Genomic DNA, 14,307 nt, shown 5'->3' with positions numbered 1-14,307 from the left:
CTTTGTGTCACAGGAATAAATTATATAAAAAAAAAAAAAAAAAATATATATATATATATATATATATATATATATATATAATTTGCAATAATATATCACAATATTATACTTCAAATCAAATAAATGCAGAAAAAATGCATTTGTATATATATATATATATATATATATATATATATATATATTAGATGTATTTGTCTACTGTAATTCATCGGTAGCATATTTTGAGTGATTATGTATGGACTCTTTGATTATAGTGCAGAGATCTCTGCTGTGATGCAAGCCAGCACATCTGAATATTTGATATTCAGTTCAAAATGAGCTTCTTTGTATGCAGAGGCTGTAAAACTGCTGGTTATGAGCCAAACAATTCTTCCCTCACCTCAAGGCTGCTATTAACAAAACACCCCGCCGTAATTTTAAATGGCACATTCAGAGATGAAAACAAGCAAGCTGCATTTAAAGATTCCCTGATGCAGTAAAAAGAAAGTTTCTTCATCTAAGGGCTTTACCATTAAAAAAAAAACAAGTGCAAATGTGTATTTCCTTAATTATTAATTGCTTTGAAAAGATTTTTATGCATCTCTATTTCCGCTTCTAACCACACAGGTCATAATATGAAGTGCAGAACGGAATAAGATATTTGTGCAATGAAAAAATAATTCATCTAGGTAAACTGTTTCTTCACATCATCGGGTGATCTGGGTTTTGTTCATCTACTTTTTCATGAATACTGTTGTTTGGACATTCTACTTATTGTTCATGCTACTTTTTGCATACTATGGTAGGGATGTGTGAATATTCAGATGTGACTTATCGTTGCACATTAAACTGGATTGCAGAAAGTATTTAAAAAAGAAACTCATCAGTGTTAAAACATAATGGCAGCAAAAGTTTTAGAGTAAAACAGGCATGTGTAATTATCTATGTGACATCTATTGGCCTTGTGTTCTCTTCCGAGTTACTCTGAACGAACTGTTCCTCTGGTAAAGCTTTAATTTGACGTCCAGATATGTGAGCTTGACAGGAATTAACCAAAAAGAACAGAACGAGTCTAAGAATGTACAAAAAGGTCGTGTGCATGACACTCATGCCATTATTTCTGCAATGCTAGCTCTCTGTAAAGAACATGCAGTATTGATTAATAACATAGATATGCTGTTAACAACTGATTTAAAACATCACACTAATCCACAAATCCAAAAAAGTCTAGTCAATCAATTGAAACAAAAATCTGTGCGTTTGTAAGAAACAAATTTATCATTAAGATTATCATTATCATATATATATATTTTTTTTTTAAATGTTGCTTCCATCTAAATTCATGGATAGTCCTCTATCCATAGTATTACTTTTTCCAGTGGGGGAAAAAAAAAAACAGGAGAGAAATATGCACAGATCAAGCACTGTTTACAAGTTTGAAATAAATATGTTGACGGATTCTGATGTGAGAGGACAACAGTGGATTGAAGAAACTGGAGGAAACGTTTTATGGATTCTAGACTCTCATTTTGGCCAGAAACAATGGTTTAAAAATTTTTAACATTTCTTACAAACATAGCTTTTCACTTCTCAAGATGTTAACTGATGGGCTGGAGCGGTGTGGATTACTTTAGGATTACTGGGGCGTTTTATCGGCTGTTCGGACTCTCATTCTGACGGCACCCATACACTTCAGAGGATCCATTGCTGAACAAGTGATGTAATGCCAAATTTCTCCAAATCTCGTATTTCCATGCCTTATAGTTGCATTTAGCCGATTAGAGCTGCTTGATTAATAATATAGTTTGTTTTTGTGATGATACAAGCAGTCAGTATAGTGTTCATTAATGGGGTCTATTCTTGTTTAATCTCCTGCCTGGTTTTTTTTCTTCAGGGTTCCATTAATGACAGCAGGCTTCATAATGCATTTATCATTTGTAATTTGACACATTTGTGAGGGAAATGTTGAGCTGGACATAATGTACGTAGGATGGGACTTGATTTAGTCCATCATGATTGTGCTTTGTTAGGCTGTGATATCATTGACTGTTATTACACAGCTGTCTAGAATACTTGATTTCGATTGGTCAATCTTGGCATTAACAATCCCAGTTTCTATTTCATGTTGATTTTAATTGAATTGCTGTTTATTTAGGTTTCATTCAAGTGAGATGATTTTATCAGCTGCAGCGTGTGTTGATCCACCGTGGCTGCTGTCAGCGCTATCAGTTCATGAACTCAACCAGCCGTGCTGCTTTTGCCTGGTATAACTTTCTGGAAATAGATACAGCAAACCGAAAAAAGTACACGGTGTCTGAACATTTGCTGATTATTTTATGGATGTACGAAGTCAGTTCTTGTCATGTTTTCATTTTCAGCACTAAATGTACCATTTTATAATTCAAAACCTAGCCAATATCTAATCTAATGCTTTGGTATTTGGACATTAAGTTTCTAAATGTTTTTTGAGGCTGCTGTATAGGGATTTGTACTATGATGACTAGAAGGTGAGCTCTTGAGGGCTTCTTTTTCAGCATTGTGGTTGTTTTGTGGTTTGATGTGGAGTGAGGTGTATCTCTCAGGGTAAACTGTGTTTTCAGAAGAGCCAAAGGGCAGATATCCTCAGGCTCTCAGCATGGACGGATCTCAGAATCGGTGCAGGTGTCTGGAGTTGTGTGTCTTCCAGCGGAACAGCAGGAGGAGAGAGCTTTATCCTGTCTCCTAAACCAATGGCTATTGTAGGGAGAGAGAGATATCTCCTCCTCCATTACGCACGTAATGAGGCATTAAACACTCTTTAACATCTTTATCGGGACTTTGTCTCAGGCGGCCTCTTAGCCTGATGCTGTTTCAGCTGTTTGTACAAGCAGTCCAAATTTAGAAATACTTACAAACTGAAGGAGCCATATCAGTGGAAATAGGATTTTTCATACTTTTTATATTTTAATCTATTTTTAGTATCTACTTTTACTAATTAGCAGCACTACAATGTAGGAATTAATGCATAGTTTAATGTTTGTTTATAAATGAATCAAGGTGACCAACATGTCATATTTTGCATGCATTTATGTTTGAGTAGTAGTATATCGGTGTGTGTGTGTTGCATATGGGCGAACAGCTGCTCACACACTGTGTGCGTGCTGATAATCAGCACTTTCTAACGAGCCAATTCATCTCTCGTTAACATTTGTTATGACCTGCAGGAGTTCCCACGCGGGGAGTTCTCACTCTCTCATGATTTTCAGACTGTGCAAAACTCTCGCTTCCCTAGATCTGCAATGTAGCCACGGGGCTGTTGTCGTAGTGGTTCGGCAGCGTTGCAATTGGGAAGAGAGCCGTGTGAAAAAGGTGCTTGTTAGTGAACAGATGGAGGTTTTCTCGCTTTCCCCACTCACTGTAAAAGCCCTGGAAGCTTCCTGACCCCTGCTGATGGCATTCGGCGACACTGACAGGTGCATCCATCCTGCATCTTGGGTCCAGGTCCACATACGTCTTCACCTGCCAGATCTCAACACCACTTAAAGCGGTTTATCGCGAGGCCACGCTCAAATATTTGACATGCTTGTGTGGGATGGAGCTCTTACACCGGCAGATGTCCACAGCAGACCCACAATCCCTGTTTGCTAAGCTGTAATGGACAACGACACAGTGAGGGGCCGTATAATGACTGTCGGCCTGCTGGAAACAAACACACACCCAAAACCACAGGTAGTTTATAGAGAGATTTTAGCACAGAAAGGTTTAATGTAGGCTAGAAGGACTTCTTAATTAGATTTGCAATTGCATGACCATGGGCATATTGGGAATGGCATATTAGAGAAGTAGTTTTAGAATGCGTACTGTATTTTCTGTATGTCCAACTACAATTTTCCAAAATATGACGTTTGCAGAGCACACTGCACTGCCGAATCCCACAATGCAGTGCTTTCAACTTGACCCTTTATTATTATTATTTTTTGCCTTATTTGATCAGACATTTTACATAAAACTGTAACAGTGCAAGTGCATATCTGAATTATGCCATTAACATTTCATTGAAATCATTATGATTGCAAATTAATATCTTTATCAGGTCTTCGTCTCAGGTGGCCTCGAAGCCTGATGATGTTTTTGCTGTTGGTAAAAGCAGTCCAGCTTTAAGAAAACATATCAGTGAAAACAGGAATTTTCAGATTCTTTTAACACTTATTGTGTGTAGATAGTTCTATTTATTTATTATTTAATTATTTAAAATAATGAATGTTAAATATAATTTTTTAATTATTTATTTTATCTTAAATACTTATTTATTTTTTAATTCTCATGTAGTCATCTATTTTAAATCATTATGTATTTATTTTAAAAATATTTATTTTAAATCCTGTAATGCAAAATAGCCTCAAAACAATTGCTAATTCATACTATGTGGCATAGAAGAGCGTAACAAACCCCCATCTCCTCTATTTATCACAAGTTATTGTTTTTACTTTTCCCAATTTTTCATTATTTAGTGAGTTCAAGGAAATATTTATGATTTATTCTGCTGCTGATTAAACTGAACCCTTGAGCCTAAAAAACGTTTTCCTTTTCAGATGATTTCACTCAGTCCAAACAAAAACTATAGGATTAATATTAAGCAAAAGTAAAAAAGATGTTAACTCTTTATTTTTATGCCACAGTACTGAGGTAAACTGAATTGCAATGGCTGTTTTCATGTTGACCTAAACTGCAGATTTCATTCTCAGCAGGTGGATTTGTCTGTGTTCTCATCCTCTGGTCTCCATAAGCAGAGCCACAGGTCCTTTGTGTGGCATCCAGCTTAAATTAAATGCTTAAACTGACTCGTGGGCTTCCCCCTTAAGGGGGATATTACATTTAATTGGCCTGTCCTGTCCCCTTCTCATCATTTCAGAGGTCTGTGCTGTCTTCTAATGCATTCATCATATGGAAAACCGTCTTCATAGCATCTATAATAAAGAATCTCCTTTTTCAACCCTGCTTTAATTTCCCTCAGGAGTGAAGCCTGGCGTTTACTCTGTGTCAGTTGAGTGTAGTCCAACAGTGTGTTCACGCTGGATTTATGTACCAGTTTGGAATGGATTATTAGATTCCTGGTGGAAATGGAAGAATACAGTGTTTGGAAGAGAAAATCCATGATGATTTGAAGACACTTGAAACTATTTGCCCTAAACTTTTATTTTATTTTATTTTATTTTATTTTATTTTATTTTATTTTATTTTATTTTATTTTATTTTATTTTATTTTATTTTATTTTATTTTATTTTATTTTATTTTTTATTTTATTTTATTTTATTTTTTATTTTATTTTTTATTTTATTTTATTTTATTTTATTTTATTTTATTTTTTATATTTTATATTTTATATTTTTTTATTTTATTTTATTTTATTTTATTTTATTTTATTTTATATTTTATATTTTATATTTTATATTTTATATTTTTTTATTTTATTTTATTTTATTTTATTTTATTTTATTTTATTTTATTTTATTTTATTTTATTTTTTTATTTTTTTTATTTTTTTTATTTTTTTTATTTTTTTTTATTTTTTTTATTTTATTTTATTTATTTTATGATGCTTATTCAAGTCACTTTTATCCAAGTAATTATTATTATATATTTTTTTAAACTCACCAGCAAATTACAACTATTTCTTTTTAGTGTGAAATACACAATTAGCTCCAAATTCATGGAATTCATGAGAAATGTCAACAACAACCGTATTTCAGAGGCGACGGACAAGAATAGATACAGTTGGTTTTCATTCTTTGAAAATGATTCATGCATTCTAAACTCCATATGGCCTTCAGCGGCGGATGATTATTAGTGTGAGACAGGGCTCTGGTTAATTTGAGTGTGAAATCTGCGAGCATACTGTAGATAATACAGTGAATATATCTCCTCCCGAGGGAACAAGGGGCCATTGTTTGGAAACGCTTAATCAGTATCAGACTCCGTCTCTGGATTAATGGAAAAGCTCAGTAGAGTTCACTAGCTTCCAGCTCTGCAGGATTTACTCAGAAACACAGAGCAAAATTCAGCTGAAGAGAGTCATATAGTGTTCCTGTTGCTTAATTGGTAGCAACAGTATTGCTAGGAACACCAAGGTCATGGGTTTGATTTTGGTCATCATTTATAGAGCAGTGCATGCAAGCCTATTGATCAGGCCTGTCAACATCAATGAATCATCTTATATTTAAGAGCTGAATGCTTTTCATTCTTTATGCATTTATACAGTGTCCTGCTTTTCATTGATGTGTGTGTGTGTGTTGCAGATTTCCAGTGGGTGAAGGGCGACGTGTCTGAGGTGCAGTTGATGGTCTACAATCCGATGCCATTTGAGCTGTGGGTCAAAAACATGATAAGCATATAGTATTTGATTTATAAAATATTTGATGAAGTTATAAAATGAAATAACAAATGTTTAATTTATATTAATTAATTAATTAATTAATTAATTAATTAATTAATTAATTAATTTATTAGGGCTGGGCAAGTTAACGTGTTATTATCAAATTATTTAGGCTAAGCATCAACATTCACAAACCACTGTCCACTGTTATTTTTAAGAGAAAAGAATGCAACAAGCTCGTATTCATGACTTTATAAGTTGGAAATTGGAAGTTTCTGATAGTACATGAAGACAACAGAGAATTGCTCTCGCTCAATACAGTGGAGAGAATCATTTTGTTAACTTTGTGGTGTATTATTTTGAGTCGTACCGTGTCCCACCGGTTAGCGCTCAAACTCACTGATCTATATATAACTGAACCGCGCTCTTGCCCACCTCTTCCAACCAAGCCAGGGACTGCTAAACGGACCAATCACACTAGTCAAACGCGCTCCGGCATGGTTAAGATTGCCTAGTGTGAGCACACCCTAATTATTCTCCCGCATCCTGCACACACGAGTCTCAACACTCCTATCAAGTGTTGTCTCATGATTGATGGGTCCCACAATCGTGCAGCGAGAAATAACTTGTATTATATTTAATTTAATTACATTAATGTTATAAGTTGAGATTTATGCTACAAGAAATATTTTAACTGCTACTATGTAAAGCGCTACTGCTACTGTAAAAAGCACCTTATTTTAAGTGTTTGCAAACCAAATGTTATTACACTTTCGTTCATATAGCAGTAGACCTACTTTTAAATGAAAAACTCTACTTTTGAATGCATTATTAGTTTTGTGCATAAAAATGCCATTAATTGCTATTAACCGCAGACAATAATCACAATAAAAATTTAATCGTTGCCCAACACTAATATACTGTATATGATGCATGCTTTTAATATGGTTAGGGGAAAATGCCCTTTTATTAGGGTAAAAATGACCTGGAAATCAATTTATATTAAATTAAATAATAAATAATATAATTGAATTCATAATTGAACTTTAGTTTTTTACTTTTGTTCATTGTTCATTTGTTCATTTAACTTTTAATTTATTGTTTATTGTTTTTTTATATATATAATTTAATAAAAAATATTTTATTCATAACTTTACATTTACATATATTTTTTTATATTATATTTTACTTTTTAATTGTTTTTTATTTTGTTTTATTGCAGTTATTTTTATGAAATATATTTTTCTGTAATTTAAAATGTTATCTGTACGGCCAAAAATGATAGAGCATTTTAAGTTGCAACTGAACACGCCGCCACATTTGCTTAGAGAGCTAAGTAACATTGCTTTCTGCAATGCATTCTTCGGATTTTAGCAACATCTCACATCCGGGGCAAGCATGTGATGACTTTACATTTTGGTAGGCAGCTTACTTACTGTATTTTTAGAACAGAATTATTTTTATTTTATTTTATTTTATTTTATTTTATTTTTTATTTATTTTATTTTTTTTTACATTTTTTTTATTTTAGTGTTTGAAAAAAGAGAGGGAGTCCATTATACACACTCACATTTTCATCTTCAAAAAGAAGAGAAGAAACGTTTGGCTCTCTTAAGGCTGATTTATACTTCTGCGTCAAACCTACGCCACAGCCTCTCAACAGTGCATCAATTCTATGTGGACTGCAAGCGCTGTGATTGGATGGCTAGATTCCTTCCCTCCGTATGTAGTGTTTATGGGCACTTTAATATACTTTAATGTTACACCTTCTTATAAAAAATAAAACAAAGCAAAGAACAAATGTCTTAGCATTTATTATACTAAAACAATGTTGATCTGCCGTGGTACAAGTCCTCGTGGAGATGGAAAGAATGCCATCTTCTCCTGTTCTGTTGTTGTTTCCTTTTGTATAATTAAATAGTGATTTAATTATTTGATATTTATTTGCTGCCGTCATGGCTATAATGCTTCTCTGACGAGCTCCTTCTTCTTCAGCTTTTGTCGTGGTAATGCAGGTTACACCAGCAACATGCCTGTGGACACTGCAGACTAGCGGTTTGCATGTGTACTGCTCGTCGATGCGGATAACGGCGCAGAAGTATAAATGAAAACTGACACATAGCCTACTGCGTAAAGGCTACAGCGTACGTCAGACGTAGACGCAGAAGTATAAATAAGGCTTAAGTGCATGTTCTCTTTGGTTTAATTACTATTGCAAATATTCAGAAAACCTGTTCTTGACACTTTAATGTCTGAATTACGGTAGAAAATACGATTTTACATCAGAACCCTGCAGAGGCTTTATGGTGTTACTCTTTATGTTGATCGGTGTAAGAGAAAATGCTAGAAACAGATTCTACGCATGAGCACTTATATTTGAAGCATTAAAAAGTGGTATTGGGCACTATGGAGATCTCTTAAAAAAAAAATCCATTGCTTAATTTGTAGAGGTTTTGTCACTATTTATGGCATTTTGCTCTCAGTGAGGGCAGAAAAATTGTGCTGGAAACTTGTCACACTGCACCTAGTCAGGACATGGTGTGTTCATTGTGTTGCTTTGTGATTTAGCCCCTGTGCCAAGAAATGGGATTTTAATGCAAATCTCATTGCCAAAAATCTTTTTGTGTTTTCCTCTTTACATATTAACTGCACTTTAGAGTTCGACCCAGACAGCTGAAACGAGACTGTGCCGCTTATTGGTGGCTTGAGGGCCATTTAGGCCATAGAAGGTCACCCCGACCTGTCCATAATGACAGGGGAATAGAGGCAGAATCACACTGAAAAGATGGGGACAGTTTGTGTGAATGTGGGAGAGGGGTTACAGTGTCTTCTTGACACTATAATGGGCCTCTCATATGAGACCCAATTATCAGAGTCCAGCCATGTGGAGACGCTCCTAAGAAACCAACATAATCACATATAAAAAGCTGACTCTTATAGTGCTGCTTTGTTGTCTGCTCTCTACAGTCATGGCCAAAAGTTTTGACAGTGACATCAATTTTGTGTTTTACAAAGTTTGCTGATTAAGCCTTTGTGGTTTCAATCATTGTGTTCTTGTTAGCAATGGTTAGCTCCAAAAAAATGCTTGCAAACATCATCGCTTTGCATCGAAATGGCCCACATGCATGGAAATTGCTACAAAGAATATTGCATCTTAAAGAACCATTTACCGGATCATCAAAAACTTTAAGGAGAGAGGTTTGAGTGCAGTGAAGAAGTCTTCAGGACGTCCCAGAGTGTCCAGCAAGTGCCAGGACATTCTCCTCCTGAGGAATCAACTACAGAATTGTGTCACCACCAGTGCAGAACTTTACTCAGGAATGGCAGCAGGTTGGTGTGAAAACATCTGCACACACAGTATGGCCAGTAAGACAATAAGACTTTTGGACAACGTCCTGATGTCAAGAAGGGCAGCAAAGAAGCCACTTCTCTCCAAGAAAAACTTCAGGGACAGACTGAAATTCTGCAGGAATTGCAACAAATGCACAGCAGAAGACTGCTGCAAAGTTATTTTCTCTGATGAAACTCCCTTCCGACTGTTTGGGACATCTGGAAAATCAATTGTTTGGTGAAGAAAAGGTGAACACTACCAAGAGTCCTGTGTTGTGCCAACATTGAAGCGTCCTTAGACCATCCATTTGTGGGGTTGCTTTTCAACCAAGGGATCTGGATCTCTCATAATTCTGCCCAAAACACTGCCATGAATAAAGAATGGTATCAAAACGTCCTGCAAGAACGACGATCCAACGATCCATGAGCAATTTGGTGATGATCCGTGCATTTTCCAGCATGATGGAGTACCATGTCACAAAGCAAGAGTGATAAAGAAGCACGAAGATCATTACATTGACATCTTGGATCTGTGGCCAGGCAACCCCCCAGATCTCAATCCCATAGAGAACCTGTGGTAGGTCCTCAAAAGGCGAGTGGACAAGCAGAGGCCCACAAAGTGTGATCAACTCCGAGAACTAATAAGGCAAGAATGGATCGCCATCGGTCAGGATTTGGCCCAGAAGCTAATATCCAGCATGCCAGACCGAATTGCAGAGGTTATGATATGAAGGGTCAACACTGTAAATATTAACATTGATATTTTTTGCCAATATAAGCCTTAAAACTTATGATATGCTTATCATTTTTTTAAGTACACCATAGAAACATGTGGACAAATAATCTACAAATACTGAAGCAGCAAACTAACAAAATTTATGTCACTGCCAATACTTTTGGCCATGTCTTTACATAGACAGCTGCCTTCTGAGAGGCTGTTCATGCCAGACACATTCAATCAAGTAATTTTAGCAATCTTTCTTTTAGCAAAATTTCTCTTCTATGTATTTTGAGGTGCCATTTTATTTAATTTTATTATTTAATTTACATTTATTTATCTTGGTAATTTATTATAATTATAATTATTATTATTTATCTTCTAGGTATTATCGAGGGACCTCATTTTTCTATTCTATTCTATTCTATTCTATTCTATTCTATTCTATTCTATTCTTATTCTATTCTATTGAAAATATTCTTGGAACATTAACAATCAAATCAGTTTCTTTTTCTTTTGCATTTTCTTTTCTTTTTATTTTATTTCTCTTATTTTAATCTTTGTCATTTTTTGTATTTTTATTTATTTATCTTCTAGGTATTATTGAGGTGCTTCTCTTCTCTTCTCTTCTCTTCTCTTCTCTTCTCTTCTCTTCTCTTCTCTTCTCTTCTCTTCTCTTCTCTTCTCTTCTCTTCTCTTATCGTCTTTTCTCTTCTCTTCTCTTCTCTTCTCTTCTCTTCTCTTCTCTTATCGTCTTTTCTCTTCTCTTCTCTTCTCTTCTCTTCTCTTCTCTTCTCTTCTCTTATCGTCTTTTCTCTTCTCTTCTCTTCTCTTCTCTTCTCTTCTCTTCTCTTCTCTTCTCTTCTCTTCTCTTCTCTTCTCTTCTCTTCTCTTATCGTCTTTTCTTTTCTCTTCTCTTCTCTTCTCTTCTCTTCTCGTCTCGTCTCGCCTCGCCTCGCCTCGCCTCTCCTCTCCCCTTACATTCTTGTATTTTGGGTTTTATTTTACTTTGCTTTGTTGTAGTTATTTTTATGAAATATATATATATTTTTCATTCATATCATTTTCATAAATATGAAAAAAACTCACGGCAATACATTCTTAACATTTCACATTTGTAGCAGACCTGTGATGCTTTACAGTTTTTCCCAATTGCTAAAACACTAAACCCTATTGTCTGAACCAAATGCTCAGTTGCCTGAACCCACTGATTGAATCAATCACTCTTTTGGCAAAACCATAAGCACTTTTCACCTGTTTAGACACAACTTGCCAACACATTTTCATTGTGATGCACCCGTGCTGTATAATGGTGAGCACAGGTGACAAAAGTCAAACACAAATAAAGCACAGATGTCACCATTTGAACACAACAACTCAAAATTGATCACACTTGTGGCTAATGATGAGAGGGAACATATACAGTGAACCAGTTCAGAGAGCACTGGTTTGTGAGGCCCTACAATGGATAGAAATCTGAGAGGAAGAGTTCGTGTGAGAGGAGGTCGAGGTGGTCAGCGAAGACAAAGAACAGTAATATCTGATGAATTCAGAGCTACTGTGATTGACCATGTTCTTGTCCATGGTATGAGCATATGGGAGACTGGACAAAGGGCACAACCAAACATCAGTAGATTCACGGTGTTCACCATAATCCGAAGATTTAGAGAACAGGTAATTACCTTTTTTTGACATTATAGAACAGTATGTAAATGTTGACAGCAATTACTGTATGACATACTATATATTGTACCACAGTATACTGTAAGTAAATATGTTTCAGTACATCACTGTACCAATATACTGTAATATTGTAATGGAGGGTTGGTCTAACTGTTTGTATGCCTAGTATTCCATGTACATTTTTTGTAACTCCATGTTCTCTTTTTGTAGAATTGAAAGACTGTCACATGGGGGTGGGAGGACAGGTGTGTTCTCCCCACACCAAGAGACCCTAATTGTTGATATGGTCCGTGAGAACAATGCCATTAAACTGAGTGAAATTCAGCAGAAGATCATTGAGCACCATGTACATTTTGAGGGTATCAACAGTGTCAGCCTCTCTGCTGTTGATCGTGTCCTCAATCGCAGCAGACTGCGCATGAAACAGCTATACAGAGTACCCTTTGCAAGGGGTTTTTTCCCCCGTTGCCTGGCCAGACAAAATGTGGCCTGTGATGTGGCCTGACCCAGTAAGGAGACATGATGCTGTGGCTGAGTAATGCACTTGTTTGTATATTTTTGTACTTTATTTTTACATGGGGTTACTGTACACAAGTGGCAAACGCATAAGATTTCTGTTTTGTCTTTTTGTACAAGTGCTAAATGCACTTTTTTTTTTTTTTTTGCAACTTGCATTTAGCCTACAGTGAACAATAAACATTTATTTCACCAGCTTCATGTCCTGAGTATTGTGTTTTCTATTTTTCTACGTAGTGTTTAGTGACTGTTCAGTAGTTTTTTTAATTTTGATTGACTCGGGGCACGATTTGACAACATAGTTCAGTTTTGAGCACAGATTGAACTGTTTTGAGGTGAAAGTTTGGTTTTGCAAGAAGTGTCTGAGGTTTTGTAAATGTAGCTTGAAAATTGAGTTGTGTGTTCACAGTTTAAGAGAAAAGGTGAGCTGCTTTCAAGAAATGTGTTTTAGCAATCGAGAAAAACTGTAAAGCACTCTCTAGGTAGGCAGCTTACTGAGTTTTAGAACAGCTATATTTGTTTTCCCCAAAGGAGCTGAACACCCACTTTTCAACCAAAAAACTGTAGAGACAGTCTTTAAGGAGCTATTCGGGGGTGAAGTTCTTTTCTCAAGGGTAGGATAGTGATGGAGCAGGTCTGTGATTATAGTAACTGTTGGACCGAATCTACTGTCTTTATGTTAGCAGCTCAGATCCATAACCATTAGAGCATCACACCCGCAGACTCAGAGCACAGGTGGGTGCTCCAGCTAGTGGTTAAACTCCAATCCAGAAGGGTTTTTTTGTCCTTTCTCCTCACCAGGCATGGACTTGACTGTAGATGTATATTTGTTTTAAAGGAAAAATTATTGCATATGTGAGTTGTGTTCTCCAAACATGCCCATATCTTCCCCAGATGGGATCAGCATGAAACCCTGTAAAACTCCTCAGCAGGATAATCCAGTGTGACCTTACTGCTGAACTCATGTCAAGAACACTATACATCCAATATATCTCATTGTTGTCTGTTCGTTCAGCATCTTCATGGCTGTTAGGCCTATAAGTTTATATATATATATATATATATATATATATATATATATATATATATATGAAGAGTTCAAATGCAAAAGCCTCTAGGTGCCATCTGAAATTTTCATGTAAAATTAGGATTTTTATCAAGCTCCTATGCTTAGGTTGAGTCATTTTACTTTAATGGCAATGTGCAGGTCATTTTCCAGGCTATTAAAGTGAAATATCTAAACATAAATATAGGAGCCTGATAAAAATCCTAAGTTTAGATGAAAATTTCAGATGGCACTTAGAGGCTTTTGCATCTGAACTCTTCATATATATATATATATATATATATATATATATATATATATATATATATATATATATATATAAATATACAGTACAGACCAAAAGTTTGGACACACCTTCTCATTCAAAGAGTTTTCTTTATTTTCATGACTATGAAAATTGTAGAGTCACACTGAAGGCATCAAGGGCTATTTGACCAAGAAGGAGAGTGATGGGGTGCTGCGCCAGATGACCTGGCCTCCACAGTCACCGGACCTGAACCCAATCGAGATGGTTTAGGGGTGAGCTGGACCGCAGACAGAAGGCAAAAGGGCCAACAAGTGCTAAGCATCTCTCGGGGAACTCCTTCAAGACTGTTGGAAGACCATTTCAGGTGACTACCTCTTGAAGCTCATCAAGAGAATGCCAAGAGTGTGCAAAGCAG

General features: G+C 35.7%; 1 protein-coding gene and 1 pseudogene across 1 annotated transcript in view; one reads left to right on the top strand and one right to left on the bottom strand.

The window, feature by feature from the left end:
• stpg1 (sperm-tail PG-rich repeat containing 1) overlaps positions 1 to 14,307 on the bottom strand; it is a 382,184-nt gene that overhangs the window by 108,062 nt on the left and 259,815 nt on the right. The window lies entirely within an intron of this gene.
• The window catches only part of LOC132144851 (trafficking protein particle complex subunit 9-like), a 59,529-nt pseudogene that overhangs the window by 33,787 nt on the left and 11,435 nt on the right, over positions 1 to 14,307 (top strand).

Source organism: Carassius carassius, chromosome 8 (genome assembly GCF_963082965.1).
Source record: "Carassius carassius chromosome 8, fCarCar2.1, whole genome shotgun sequence".
NCBI classification, from domain to species: Eukaryota; Metazoa; Chordata; class Actinopteri; order Cypriniformes; family Cyprinidae; genus Carassius; species Carassius carassius.
Note: the sequence above shows the minus strand (reverse complement) of the source record. Positions and strands in the feature narration are given on the sequence as shown.